The following is a 13,688-nucleotide window of genomic DNA, read 5'->3' on the forward strand; positions in this document are numbered from 1 at the left end:
AAAAAAAAAAAAAAACAGCAGAAAAAAAGTATTTAAATCAGCAGTAATTTTACAAAAATAAAAGTCAAAATATTAAAACAAAAAGGTAATCTAATGAGAAAAAGTCATAATTTTACACTAATGATATCGTAATATGAGGTAAAATAACATAATTTTTGTAGCATACAGTAGAAACATTAAAGAAAAACGTACATATATTTGTTTTAAGTCGTAATATTATGAGAAACAAACAAGTTGTCATTTTTGGAAAATGAGGTTGCAGAAAATGTTAGAATGTTACGAGAATAAAGTTCAAGTGTCATGAGAATAAAGTCAGAATATTACGAGAGAACGATTTACAAAATAAAATGTAAATAGTTGGAAAATTAAAAAACAAAAGTCAGCTGTAATTTTACGAGGATACAGTCGAAATATGCGGCAAAAAGGTCGTATTCTAATAATAATAATCATCATTTTACAAGAATAATTGGGTGATATGAGGGAAAAGAATATTATAGTAGTACAGAGTTGAAATATTAAAGAACAAATGTTCATGTTAAGAAGTATTAAATAGTGGCGTGTTAAATATTATGAGAAGCAAACAAATCAAAATGAAGTTGGAATTTTTGGAAAATTATTTTGGGGATGTAATACTGTAATAATATAATATTATACATAATATAGATAGAATACTAGGGTAATAAAATCTAAATATTATGAGCATAATGTCATAATATTACAAGAATATTTACAAAAATATTTGTGAAAAAAAAGGTGAAATATTTCGAAAATTTATATATGAAAAAAGCAAAGGGGGGGTGGGGGGGAGAAACAGGAAATACCTTAGTTAAAACCAATGATATGCTTTTTCAGCTACATCACAAAGTCGAGATGCAATCTGAAGTACATATCATTTCTTAGTATACTTGTGGCCCTCGCATCCTTTCATTTTTCAGTATGCGGCCCTCCGTGGAACAAGTTTGGACACCCCTGATTTAACTGGCAGAGAAATACACTCGGTGTTATCCCCAGTGACACCGCTAGATGGCGACAAACACCATCAAATGCCACAGTACCAGTTGCGACAGTCTCACTGCGTTGTGCAGGATTGTAGGTCGTTTTTTTTTCCCACGGCGTTACACGTACAATTTGTTATATACGGTGGTTGTACGCTTAAAAAATGCCTCAAATGATTTAAATGAATAGACTCTAGGCCCACATTATGGCCCATGCAGTGGCTGCATGACCACAGATGGCATTCCAAGCCAATAATGATCACACAACCACAGCATTAGCCACAGTGTGCTAGTGGTAGTGCTAGCCATGCTGTGACTGGGCTTCATGGGACAAATGGGTGCGTGCCAGAATGAGACCAATGACATCAATTAAATGAAAGTCACAATAAATGCCTGAGGCAAGTGTTTGGCAGACTTGTAGGTCCAGGAAATGGGCCAACACCAGACTTAGAACATTTCAGGCATTTATTATAGAAAGATTACACTACGATAAGAATTGCACCAACATCTTTAATGCCAGGCAGCTTCATGTGAAAGCAAAGAAGTCTTCAAGCAAAGACATTCTCAACACACACAACACACTTCCGGCCTTCAAAATAACAGCGCTGTTCGCCACATCCTGTCTAATTGTGTAAACAAAATAAGGGTGTCATAAAATACATCTTTAATCACACAATTGCAACTACTACAGTACGTCTTCCTTAACCACAAGAATGACATCCCATTAGAAACCAAGATAGATCAATAAATGTCAGGATTTTTGCATTTGGATTTTATTTACAGTCACAAAATGACACACCATGCTAGTAAAATAAGTGTAAAAGGTTAAAAAAAAATAATTTGGGGAAAAAAATGTCACAGGGACCTATGAATTCCATGCCCAAGAGGATTAATATTAATATTTGTCCATTGAACAGTATTATAAATGTATTTTCTGTATGATTCCAATCATTTTAACATAAAGTAAAGTAAAAAATTCCTGAATTTGCACATTTCCTGATCGAATACAGGGCAGAAACCAAAGATGAGGCTCTCGGCTTCGTGCGCAAGCCCTGTCTTTCATCTGAGTGCACTCAGTGAGTGCACTGAGTTGGATCATGGTACTTGTCAATTTGTGCTTGTCAGCATGTCACCAATGATATACTGTAATGTTGCAAAAACATTTATTATACACCCTGACTTTCCACAGGTTGAGTAATGTCTGCAATGTAATTGTGACATCATTATTCTTGCTAATTGGACAATCAAATATGGAGAAATGTCATACGCGGAGGCGCTGCAGTACTCGCAGGAAGGTGCTTGCCACTGCCGTCCTTCCATAGAGAGAAAAAAGCCTGCATTTTTGTTTTTTGTTTTTGTCAGCAGCAGCACTAGCTGGAGAGCAGCAAGAGTGAAGCCCTGAAGTTTGAAGCGCCTATAATTGTTCGTATGATATATTATGGTATAATTGTGCGTATGGTACGAAAATAGTCTCTAAGCAAGACCAGAAGAATCTCCCACTAGCTAGCATTACATTCCCCCCCCCCCCAGAATTATTGACACAGCTCGCATATTTGATCATTAGACTGTGCAGTCATGCCTCATCCCGTGGCTGACGGGCACGCATCGAAAATCATCCCTTCCAACCTTCAATCACAGCCTCTTGAATTGCGATGAACACGTTTCAGGTGTGAATCAATCATAACATCGATTATCAATCACGCATTCATGGATGCGGGCCTTTCTGTTTCTGCAGCGGCAGAAAGCGCTTGGACCTTCCTCACCGGCAGGGGTGTGAATCACGCATGCGTCTCATTTTGAGTTTGCGGTTTGTCAGCAGAATGTGAATCACATTACGCTAGCAACCACTCTTAATGAGTCGAGGCCGTAAATACGTCGCATCTTGAAAAACCGCTGCCGGAGACCCGAGTGACATCAGCATTTGCCCTGCTCGACTAAATGATCTTTTTGGTTTTATAGGCTTAGCAGTACAGTATATCATACACTATCATCACCAGCATACATGCGATGATGAACTGAACGCCTCTCCTGATATAAAGTGATATCTGATCAATGATATGAACGCTCTCAGAGGCGGAGACTGACCCTTTTAAGAAGAAGTTCTGTGCTTTTCTGTGCTTTAGCACCAGGGGGCGGTGTCTCCCTAGTCTCTCTCTTCTGTCTGCACCGATTGGCTGTAGACCATTGTCAATCAATCTCCTTCGCCTGTGTCCTGTTGTGGTCATGGCTACCAAACTAGCTAACCGTGTGAGCTGTTTGCTAACCGCCAATACTGTAAACCAGGGGTGTCCAAACTATTTCCACTAAAGGGCCGCATACGAAAAAATCTAAAGATGCGGGGGCCGCTTTTACATTTTTTTTTTTTTAAACCAACCCAAACAAAATATTTTATATATATAAAAAAACATATAAAATATATTTATTAATTTTATCAGTGACAGAGCGTATTATTATTATTATTATTATGGACTGTTTCTTCTTACATTACTTTTTGGCTTTTTTTTTTTTTTTTTTTACAAATACTAACGTTCTACTTGTACATTTTTTTTTCTCATACAAATATGACTTATTCTCATAATATTTTCACTCTATTATCATAACATGATAACATTTACCCAACCTAATTTTACTCAAATTTCAAATTAATTCTTTTTCTTTCTTTTTTTCTTATATAACAACCTTTTTAAAATTACTGCTTTTTTTCCCCTCCATTTTTTAAATTTTATTGTTTCAATCGTATTTTTAGACTGTGCCGAGAGCTAATGAAAAAAACAGTCGCGGGCCGTAAATGGCCCCCGGGGGCCGCACTTTGGACGCCCCTGCTGCAAACAATAGAAAAAGCAGATGAAGCTAACCGTTTGAGGAAAATACGACAACAGGAGCAATATGTTTTAACAAGGATACAAAAACGCTACAGACAAACGGCGCCACGACGGGGCATGTCAAGGAGTGAGATACACGTGAGTCACTTCATAATTTTTTGCGTCCAATAGTGGGTTGATCAGTAAAACTCAAACAAAATTGGAACTTTAAGAGTGTTTCAACAAGAGAGAAATATGAGAAAATGTTCATGCTTGTTTGAGAAACGTGTATGTGATTAATAATTGTAAAGTAATATAGTTGGCTGCTTCACGGATTTCACTTATCGCGGGCTATTTTGGGATCCTATCCCCCGTGATAAACGAGGGAACACTATACCGTATCCTTCCTGTGTTCTGTGTACAATGTGAGTGACTTAGGAGTTAATTTTGGGAACGGAACTCGTTCCTACGTGCGTGAAGAATCCATTTGACGTGATGCCAACCTGGCCCCGCCCTCAGTTCTTCCATAGATCAAAATTTCCACAGTATCACACCACAGTACGACCCAACAACATCTCAAGCTGCAGACCCATTACAATTCCCAGCCCCAAGAATATACACAAGTGAGCAGTGAGCCATGTTTGGAACCCAATTGAGATGCGTGGCACGAAGCACTGCTCCTCTCCTCTCTCCTCCCAGCTCACACTTTCATCCCCTCTTCTCACCCTGACTCAATTGAGGATTGATATGCAATCACTCCAGAGGAGGAATACGGTGGTTTCCTAAGAAAGGATCAGTGACTTAAGATATGAAAAGCCTTCAAATAAACAAAAGGAGATGACAACGTGATGACACGGGGTTAAGAAAGACTGCATGAAGGCTGTTGCATTGCTCGCTTTCCTACGATGGGACTCGTGGGAAGAAAGGAAGAGCAAACATTTTTTTTTTTTTTTGAAATCAGCAACAGTTACTATAAATAGCACCATTACATTATTCAGTCTCTCCATCCTGACATGCGCGGTGCAAGCACTGAGACGGAAGCCACACAGATGAGGGAGGGGGTCTGCCTTCTCGCTCATTCTCCTCATTTTCTCTCAATGAGATTTTATAACACAGGTGGAGGTGGATTGGATTCAGTGTGCACAGCGGGTTTAAAAACAAATAAAAATGGTTACTTTTGATTGACACTTGGGCTACTGTTCACACTGCAGGTCAATTCCGATTTCATTGCTCATACGTGACCTGCTTCTGAACTACAGATACATTTTTTTTCAAGCGGATGACATTGACAATGAGGAAGTGTCGTTCACGAGACGAGCTGACGAGGGACGTGTTTGTGAGTTGGAGATACGCATGTGGTGTTGGTATTGCACTGCTGTTGATGTGTTAAGGACAGAATGACGTTATTAAAGAACGGCAGCCTCTGTGTGACTCTGTGAGGACACTTTTGTGGCTCCGTTTGCCGCCATAACAGACAGATCATGTGTATGCGTTAATGACATTAAAACTTTTTTTTTTACTCATTTAAAAAAAAATATATATATTTTTTTTTTACTTTTTGATTTTATTTTTTTGTACTTTTTTTATTTACTTATTTTTTTTTTTTTTTTTAAGAAGAAAAAAAAGTAACACTTTTACGGTAATTCATTAAATAAATTATTTAGCGCCCTATTTATTATATATCCTGTACTTATTAATTCATAATACAATGTTTGTCAGTATTTACCCCTTCATTTATTCCTTCAAATTCAGTGCAAAATTACACAAAGTAACACGAGAAGTTTATGACCTTTGAGAATAAATCTAATCTGCAATGAGTGTTGAATATTTTCGAGTAACTATATAAAAGGCAAGCGCTTCTCAAATAGTGGGGTTTCAAGCGAGTCCACCCACAGTGCTTTAAAAAAAAAAAAAAGTGTGGGAAAGGAGACAAGTGTGTCTGCTCAGCTGTCAACCCCCGAGGACCTTGGAAAGAGGATCTCCATCATCGGGGGACAGGAGAGGCACTAAAATTCTAATTTAAATATCTTTGAAGGTTAGAAAGAGATGAGAAGAGAAGTGTATCGCCTCCGGGGCAGAACGCTTCAAGAACGGTCTGTAAGTCGAGCTTCCTGCTCGGAGGGAACTTGCATATCTGATATGCTGATGTGCAAAATAGTTGTGCTTTTATGCATATTCTTTAGGACAAAGTCTCTCCTGGGATGCTATTTTAGTCCCATGATTAACTTGCATTAGGCTTGTCTTGAACCCCAATACCTAATATATTCAGTGTGTTATTGAGCCATGTGATCTAATCGTGCTTCGTTAGGTTGGTACTCGTAATCGCACATTTTTCATTTGACATGAACCTCCAGCGACGTTATTTCTAGGTCACGTTTCTCAGTGAACTAGGAATTGAATGTCCAACGTCTGAGAGATGTTTTAAAAGATCACTTTGTATATTACGCAACAATTATACAACTATGTCCCTCGGTGACCAAGGTCAAGGTTTTGTCCAATCAGATTTCAGTGTCTATGTGTTGCCATGTCAATTAAATCTGCCACAGGGCCTGATCACACGCAATACGGCTGTTTCGATAACATACAAGATTTCAGATTCGCCTCACAGAACCAGCTAGCAGGCGTACAGTAACGTCAGCATTTTACCGTCCTCTGATTGGTTTATGGTTAACTGATGCTGTTCCGACACGAAGAAAGCACACAGACATGGAGTTGTTCATTGTTCTGTGTACGTATGAACAAACAGGCGAGCTTATACTGAATATATATGGGTGGTTCTCTTCGAAGGGGTACAGAGAGGGTGCATCATTTTGAGGGGTATGACCCGCAGATTACAGTGATTTGAAGCTATAACCATATCGAAATATACTGCAAACACATTCAATAAACAGGGGAAACGGTGTTGAATGCTTTCCTTGTGTCCGTTGTGTATAAAACACAATCTGATGTCAATTTCAACCCGTTTGCACATTTTGTGACATGCAAAAGTTTGTCTCAAAGACAATGAAAGAAAGAATACAAAACTGTAGAAATTACGTTTTCGCCGTTATGACTTCCGAAGGATTACAACTCGGCCATTTCAAATCAAGGTGCTCGAATGACTCGAGGAATCGTTTCACCCGGAGCGGATATCGCATATTATCGACTGTATAATTGTGACGCTGCTTCAGTGGCCAATGAAGGCCCAGGCACCAAACGCACCGCCCGCCACTGCTTTTCCTGCAACATCATAATTCAATAAACTGCTCCGTTTCTAATGTGATTCAACTGTAAATCCATTCAAAACAACATAGAAACTGTTAAAAGACAGCTTCATGAGGTTTGCAGCCTTTCGGGATGTAACATCTACTTACAGTATTTCATTGTCTTTGAGAAACAGTGCCGAAGTAAGTCAGTGAGGCGCAGCCAGTGAGAAAACACAGCAGAATGACCCACTTTACAACACAGAAGGGCTAAATATAACTGCAGTTAACGCGGATTCACGATGAAGCATGTATCCCATGCATAAAGTCTGCTCCAAAGTCTGACGGCAGAAAGGCTACAAAAATAGATTGTCTTAATTTGGGAACTGCGTAACATTATTAAATATTTCATATAAGAAAACCTTCCCTCAGATCGAGACCAAAATGGAACAAGTGCAGGCTGAGTGCAAAGTTTTAGAAGTTTGTGAGTTTAAGTGCGACACAATTTTCAACCAAAGTGGTCTGACAATAGCGTTTCAAAAGGCATACAGTGCCACTTTCGGCATAAAAGCACAATAAATGAATTTATCCTGCAAGGATGAAGTTGAGGAACCTCAATTGGAGCTTTGGGTTCTAATTTACATCCCGGCAAGCCGCACCTCTGTTATGACGGAGGCAACTGCATTGTCCCCAACGATGGGCAGGGAGTCTTAAAAACTTTATTTCTACTTGAAGACATCAACAGTCACTAATTCCAACACGATATGTGCATGGCTCAGATCAAGGGTACCCAAGTGTTACAGTTAAAATTTTAAACTCGTGGATAGACTTTGGTAATGTTATCAACACAAACTTCGAACATTGCAAAACACACACCCAACATACCAGAGCTGAAGACATCTTCCATTTCCCACAGCAACCCTCCGTAGTTCACTCTCTTAAATGTTAAGTACATAACTCGGTGTCCACTCGGCGCTAGACTTTTGTTCAAATAACCTTATTTTACTCTTTTATACACAAAAAAATCACTTTAGTTACAGAGTTGAGTAATTATTCCATGAATATATAACATTGTAATCATCATGGGGTTTGTTTTTCCATGGAATTATGTTCTTCAAAATTTTTATCGGCAGGCGGACACGAAGGTTATGTACTTTTCACTAATGATTACACAACAGTTATTTTTTTTTAACACTGAGAATATTTGAATAAAACACATTAGAAACCAATTTCAGACATCATTCTTTAATTCTAAGTAGAAATCATGACAAAATTATCGGAGAAAATATTGTTAATTTCACAACAAAAGTAGACATGCTTTACATGTAACATTTCAATGTCCAAATATAGACACTTTTTTTTACAACATAGCCGTGCTAGCGCAAAATAAAAACATGGAACAGTCTTAATTTATGGTTTGGTAAGCTTCCTCACTCTATAAACATCAGAGTGACAGGGATAATACACATTGTTAGAACAACAATATCAAATACTACTCAAGTGAAGTTGAAGACAGCAAAGAGTACCCTGGATCTGAGCCATGCACATATGCGTATCGCCAATTTACAAACATTTCTCTCAGTCCATCCTCAGAGCAAATTCTGACCCGGATACACAGATACTCTAGGTCCGTTTAAGGCCTTAAATTAAAATTAGTGTATTTTAGACTTAGACTGGAACTTTTACCAGTTGAGATGGATATAACAATTAGGGGTGTCACGGGATAAAATATGATATTTCTTGTTTAAGAGAACAGGGCAACTACCAGCCAATCAGACTGTGAACGATGGCATCGCTACTATGAATGACAATACAACTAAGATGGAAGTGGCAAGGGAAGATTGGAACCGCACACAAAGTGTTTTACGTGCACCATAAACCTTGCAATCCGACCTGCAGTCGGTGTTCCAGCGTCACTTTTTTGCTCACGATGCGTGTCTGCATTTTTTCATGCTCAACAGCTGCACCCGGTGTTAATGTCCAAGCAGAAGCTATCGGAATTCTACATTTGATCAACCTTACTTAAGATTTGTCAGATCAAAACACGGTCGCTGCATAAGATTCCATCAAAACATGTTGTCACGTTCGAAAGTGGCCCTCCTATTTTGTAGTGTTGTTCTGGTGCCTGCCTTCTCCTGGCCTGTGTTTTTTTTTTTTTTTTTCTTGCAGATGTCCTTGAGTGGGCTGGCGGTGGGAAGGCTGGGCACACCTGATGCTGATTGCTCATCTCCTCATTTAAGCTGAGTGCTTGCAGCTGGGTGTTACAGGTTCTTTGGTTCTGACGCCTGCTAGTATCTATGCATTGACTCCTACTCTGCTTTAAGGATTACCTTTTTGCTAGTTTTTGTACACTTGCATTTTCGGCTAGGTTAGCCAAGCTGCTTCCTTGTCATCCAGCCAGCTCATCTGCCAGTTTTGTTGACTATGCTTCCATCATTATTTCATTTTTTTTTTTTGTCGCATTTGGTGACCTCATATCCAGCGTTTTGGTCCGTTGGCGGAGGCGCTTTGCTCATTTACAACTAGAGTCCACTGGAAGGCCCGCCCAGACCCATCTCTCAGGCTGCTCCGCTGTTCTTTTGATCCTGGCACACACTTAACCAAACAAACTGGACCAGCACAGCAAACTGACTCCAATCCATTTTAACTTAAAGAAACACTGCACTTTTTGCACAATTATTATGTAAGACACGCACACACGTTTTCCTCTTTTCTGTGCATTCTACAGATCTAAAAACAGATAAAAAGAGACAGCGAAGAATGCATGTAATGGGAAACACATATTCCGCCTATAAAACCTTCTGAAAAAGCGCCAACAACGCTCCATTTCCATAAAGTGACCTGCATATTAACCAAGCTACGGCGACATTTTTATTATTATTGTTATTATTGTTATTAACGCTCAAGAACTACGTTACTGGCATAGTGACATCACGCCACACCACACCAGCTAGCTACTAGCCGGCTAGCAACTAGCTTCACCACACATCCGCTCACAGTGCGTTAGCGCCGCGCTCACAATGCATCAGGCCACTACCGAAAGCTAACGACATATTGGAGCCGCTGCTGCGTTTTTATTTTGGAGTTTAACTTAATGAGGTGTAGGCATTTGTTTTTATGTCGCTGTGTGAAATCAATGCGCCCAGGAAGTATGTTCCGGTAATGCTTAAAATGACGAAAATACTGCAACATACTGTATGTATTACATGTTATCATGACTGTACCTGTTACTACATGTCTCAGCATGTATATAAAACCATAAAACGTTGTTGGAGGTGTTTTAATAGCGGGCTTTGCAGGCGGAATGGATGTGTCCCATTATGTGCATTGTTTACCTGCATCTTTGTATATGTTTAGAACGCACAGAAAAGATAAAGACGTGTTCATGTCTCACATAAGGCCTGTGGATGATGGGCAAAATTCCAAAAAAAGTGCAGTTTTCCTTTAAGTGTGAACACATCCTGTGACCAATCTCTCTGGCGGTCTCAGTCCAGCTGCTTGGTCCGGCCTTGGGGTCGGTGTACCTGGAGTGAGCCCACATAAGCACAGGGAGAACATGCAAATTCCACACAGGTTCATTGGAGCCGAAACAGAAACACCTGGTTGTGAGACTAATTTAAGCGCACTGCTGTGATGCCCTGAATAAACAAAAAACTGTCTAAAATCAACGCCTGCTTAATTTGAAAATAGACACTGGAATCTAGTATCCCACAATTTCCTTCACCTGACTTTGACTTCCTCCATCTGTGCCCATCGGGATATCAGTAACAGTTCAGCAGCTTCAAATGTGCAGAGCAGAGATTTTTTTTTTTTTCTCACTTCACTGGGAAGTCTCCACACTCTGCACCACCAACGATGTGAAATATTCACGAAAAGCCGTGCAGCATTTGTCATACAGAAGATAGGTGCATGAAAGGCCTGAAAGTACGCCACTTATCTCTTCTCTCCAGAGTGTAATTTGCATGGGCTTCAAACTTCAAACAGACCGGTGCTGGTAGATTTTGAAGTGCCCACAACACAAGTCGGGTTGATATTGTACTTTTTCAGTGGCTGTAACTACTTCAACTCTGTTATACAGGACAAAAAGCATCAAGACATACAAGTACTAGTGGGATTTCTGATTTTGCTGATATTTTGCCTTATGGTTGGACACTGGGATGGGTTGCTTCTAAGGCTGATGCTTTTTAGGGTCGACTGCCGCTTTATTTTTGCTGATCTCATGGTCTGCAGCCTTCAGAATCGAAGCCTGTGAAATGCAGCGGTAATAGCTGCCAGTGGGATAGGCGCATATTCTGCTCCTTCGAGTTGTACTGAATTCCAATGAGTCCTTCAATAAACGGCACAAGCATATGAAACACCTATTCCGCGGTTGTGTCCGATACTGTCTGGCAGCTGGCTCCTGAGGCTATTTAAAGCCATGTTCCCACAATGGAGTACAGTTTACTTCACCTCAATGAGGCAATATGGCTTGATTTTCTATGTGAGGAGTGTACATTATTTGGAATAGTGACCGCTCTGTCAGCCAGTAGCGTGATATCGTACCACAGAGTAGTCGTATCATTCAACAAAGGAGCGGAAGTAAACACAAAAACCCAGTGCGGCCAAATTCCATTGGCACTGAAAAACGCAATACCGTAGTTGCCATATCTTCAAAAAAACATCCCTGGAGCCTTACGTTAAATTCCAACCTTCCATTTCTATCAAAGGTTCCAAAAAGGTAGTCATAGCCCAACTTCATAAACATCAGCAAATTTTGATATTGAATATTTAATGTAGTGATTTTAGTTTACTTTTAGTTTACTTTTATAGTCGTTAACCCCACATCTCCACCCAATAACTTACATAGTTCCATCCATCCGTCCCTTTTCTATGCCGCTTATCCTAATTAGGGTCACGGGGGTATGCTGGAGCCTATCCCGGCTGACTTCGGGTGAGAGGCGGGGTGTACCCTGCCCTGGTTTCCCCTTTTAATTAATATTTTATGCTTGCTTTTAATGTGTTTTTGTGTTGCACTTTAAGATGTTTTACATGTAAACAGCTCTATAAATTAAATTAATTCTTCATATTATTGGTGGCTATAGGTCCACCCCAGGGGGAAAATACATAATAATTATTTCCCATGACATTTGCTCCGTTCTGAGTCGTAATCCCATTTCTCCCCGATAAGGCCGGCAAGACGCTCCTCACTGGAAAAACCCTTTAAGCCTGAATAGATGTAATCCAATGCCTCTGAATGTAATAAACATTTCATTCCTCTAATTCTATTGCTCGTCTAAATCCGGGAATGGAATTGAAATTGCTTTTCTGAACGGGTACGCGGGCAGGCAGAGCAGAACATTACGGAGGCTTGATGCTCAGAGATCAGAGTCAAATGAGCAAATTCCGCCACAGGCGTAAACAATGACTGACTAGTCGGGCTGAGGGTGGACTTTCAGGCTCTTTCCTGCTGTTTGCATCAATAGCATCACGCATCTGTGAGTTAATTATTCATGCAAATACGTAGGAGACCTTTGCTCAGATGTTATCATGGCTTTCCCAAACTGTCAGCTGACATCACTGACAAAACCATAACAATATTTGCGAAAATAAATACATTGCTTTCTACAAACCACTGGGTGACAAAGAACACATAAACCATTTTTACATGCAGCACTGTGGCCTAATTAGTTCTGAAATTGATTCTGCAGGATTTTGTACGTAAAAACGCTTTATGCTAACTGGAACTTAGCTTTATGGAACTGTTAACAAAAGGTATTTGTGTCCACTGGTGTCATTTGGGGACGGTAGAAAAAGGAGAAAAAGAACACTTTTGATTGATTTGCATCATAATGTTATGGACTCTTCCGCATCACACTTCCCATCCGTCCACAAGGTTTCATTAAAATGTTTTTTTTTGGCGTAATCCTGCCACAAAACAGTATCTTACATGTTTTGGTACGGATGAATACCACGCTTATAAAAGTATTCAGACCCTTGCTGCTGTGGCAGTTTAACTTTAGGTGCGTCTAGTTCTCCATCTTCTTACAGACGCACCATAATGTGGTAAATCTAATTTAACAGGCTTAATTTGAAAAGCCTCAAAGCTGACACAGTCGAACCCCGGTTAGCGTACACACTGGTTAGCGTATTTTTTGGCTTACATCAAAATCTTGCCTCGGTCCATGTACATTTTCCGGTTAGCATAAAATATGTTGTGTTGTCAAAACACTGCAAGAGTCTAACTAGGTTCCTAACATATTTTTATCACAAAACGTCACAGTTAGCAGCTTGCTGCTAGCATAGAAACAGGAACCGTCAATTGTCTATGACATCATCAACAGTTGACTCTGTAATTCTTGAATTTAAGAAATAACTCACAGCAAAACGCGAAGGTGTTGTTCTTGCGGATCTCGCTGCCTCATAGCGTTTGTCAATCGTCAGGTCTTCAAACAAGGTAAAAGTGACCATTCATTCATTATTTATATGCATTTAAATTGTTTTTCTAAAACTATTATAAAGTGTTTTGGGTTAACATTTAGATAGATTCATTGGATTTGCAGGATTTTTATTTTTAGGGGAAATATTAATTCGGTTAGAGTACATTTCGGTTTGAATCTGACTTTCTGGAACGGATTAATGACACTCACCGAAGTTCCACCGTAAAGCAAATGAGGGCAAAAACAAAGCCGCAATGACAAATGACTGGTTGAGCAGATCGTGCCAAGGCCATT

At 39.7% G+C, this 13,688-nt stretch overlaps 1 protein-coding gene across 3 annotated transcripts in view; it reads right to left on the reverse strand.

The window, feature by feature from the left end:
- The window catches only part of samd12 (sterile alpha motif domain containing 12), a 135,060-nt gene that overhangs the window by 116,557 nt on the left and 4,815 nt on the right, over positions 1-13,688 (reverse strand). The window lies entirely within an intron of this gene.

Source organism: Dunckerocampus dactyliophorus, chromosome 20 (assembly GCF_027744805.1).
Source record: "Dunckerocampus dactyliophorus isolate RoL2022-P2 chromosome 20, RoL_Ddac_1.1, whole genome shotgun sequence".
NCBI lineage: Eukaryota > Metazoa > Chordata > Actinopteri > Syngnathiformes > Syngnathidae > Dunckerocampus > Dunckerocampus dactyliophorus.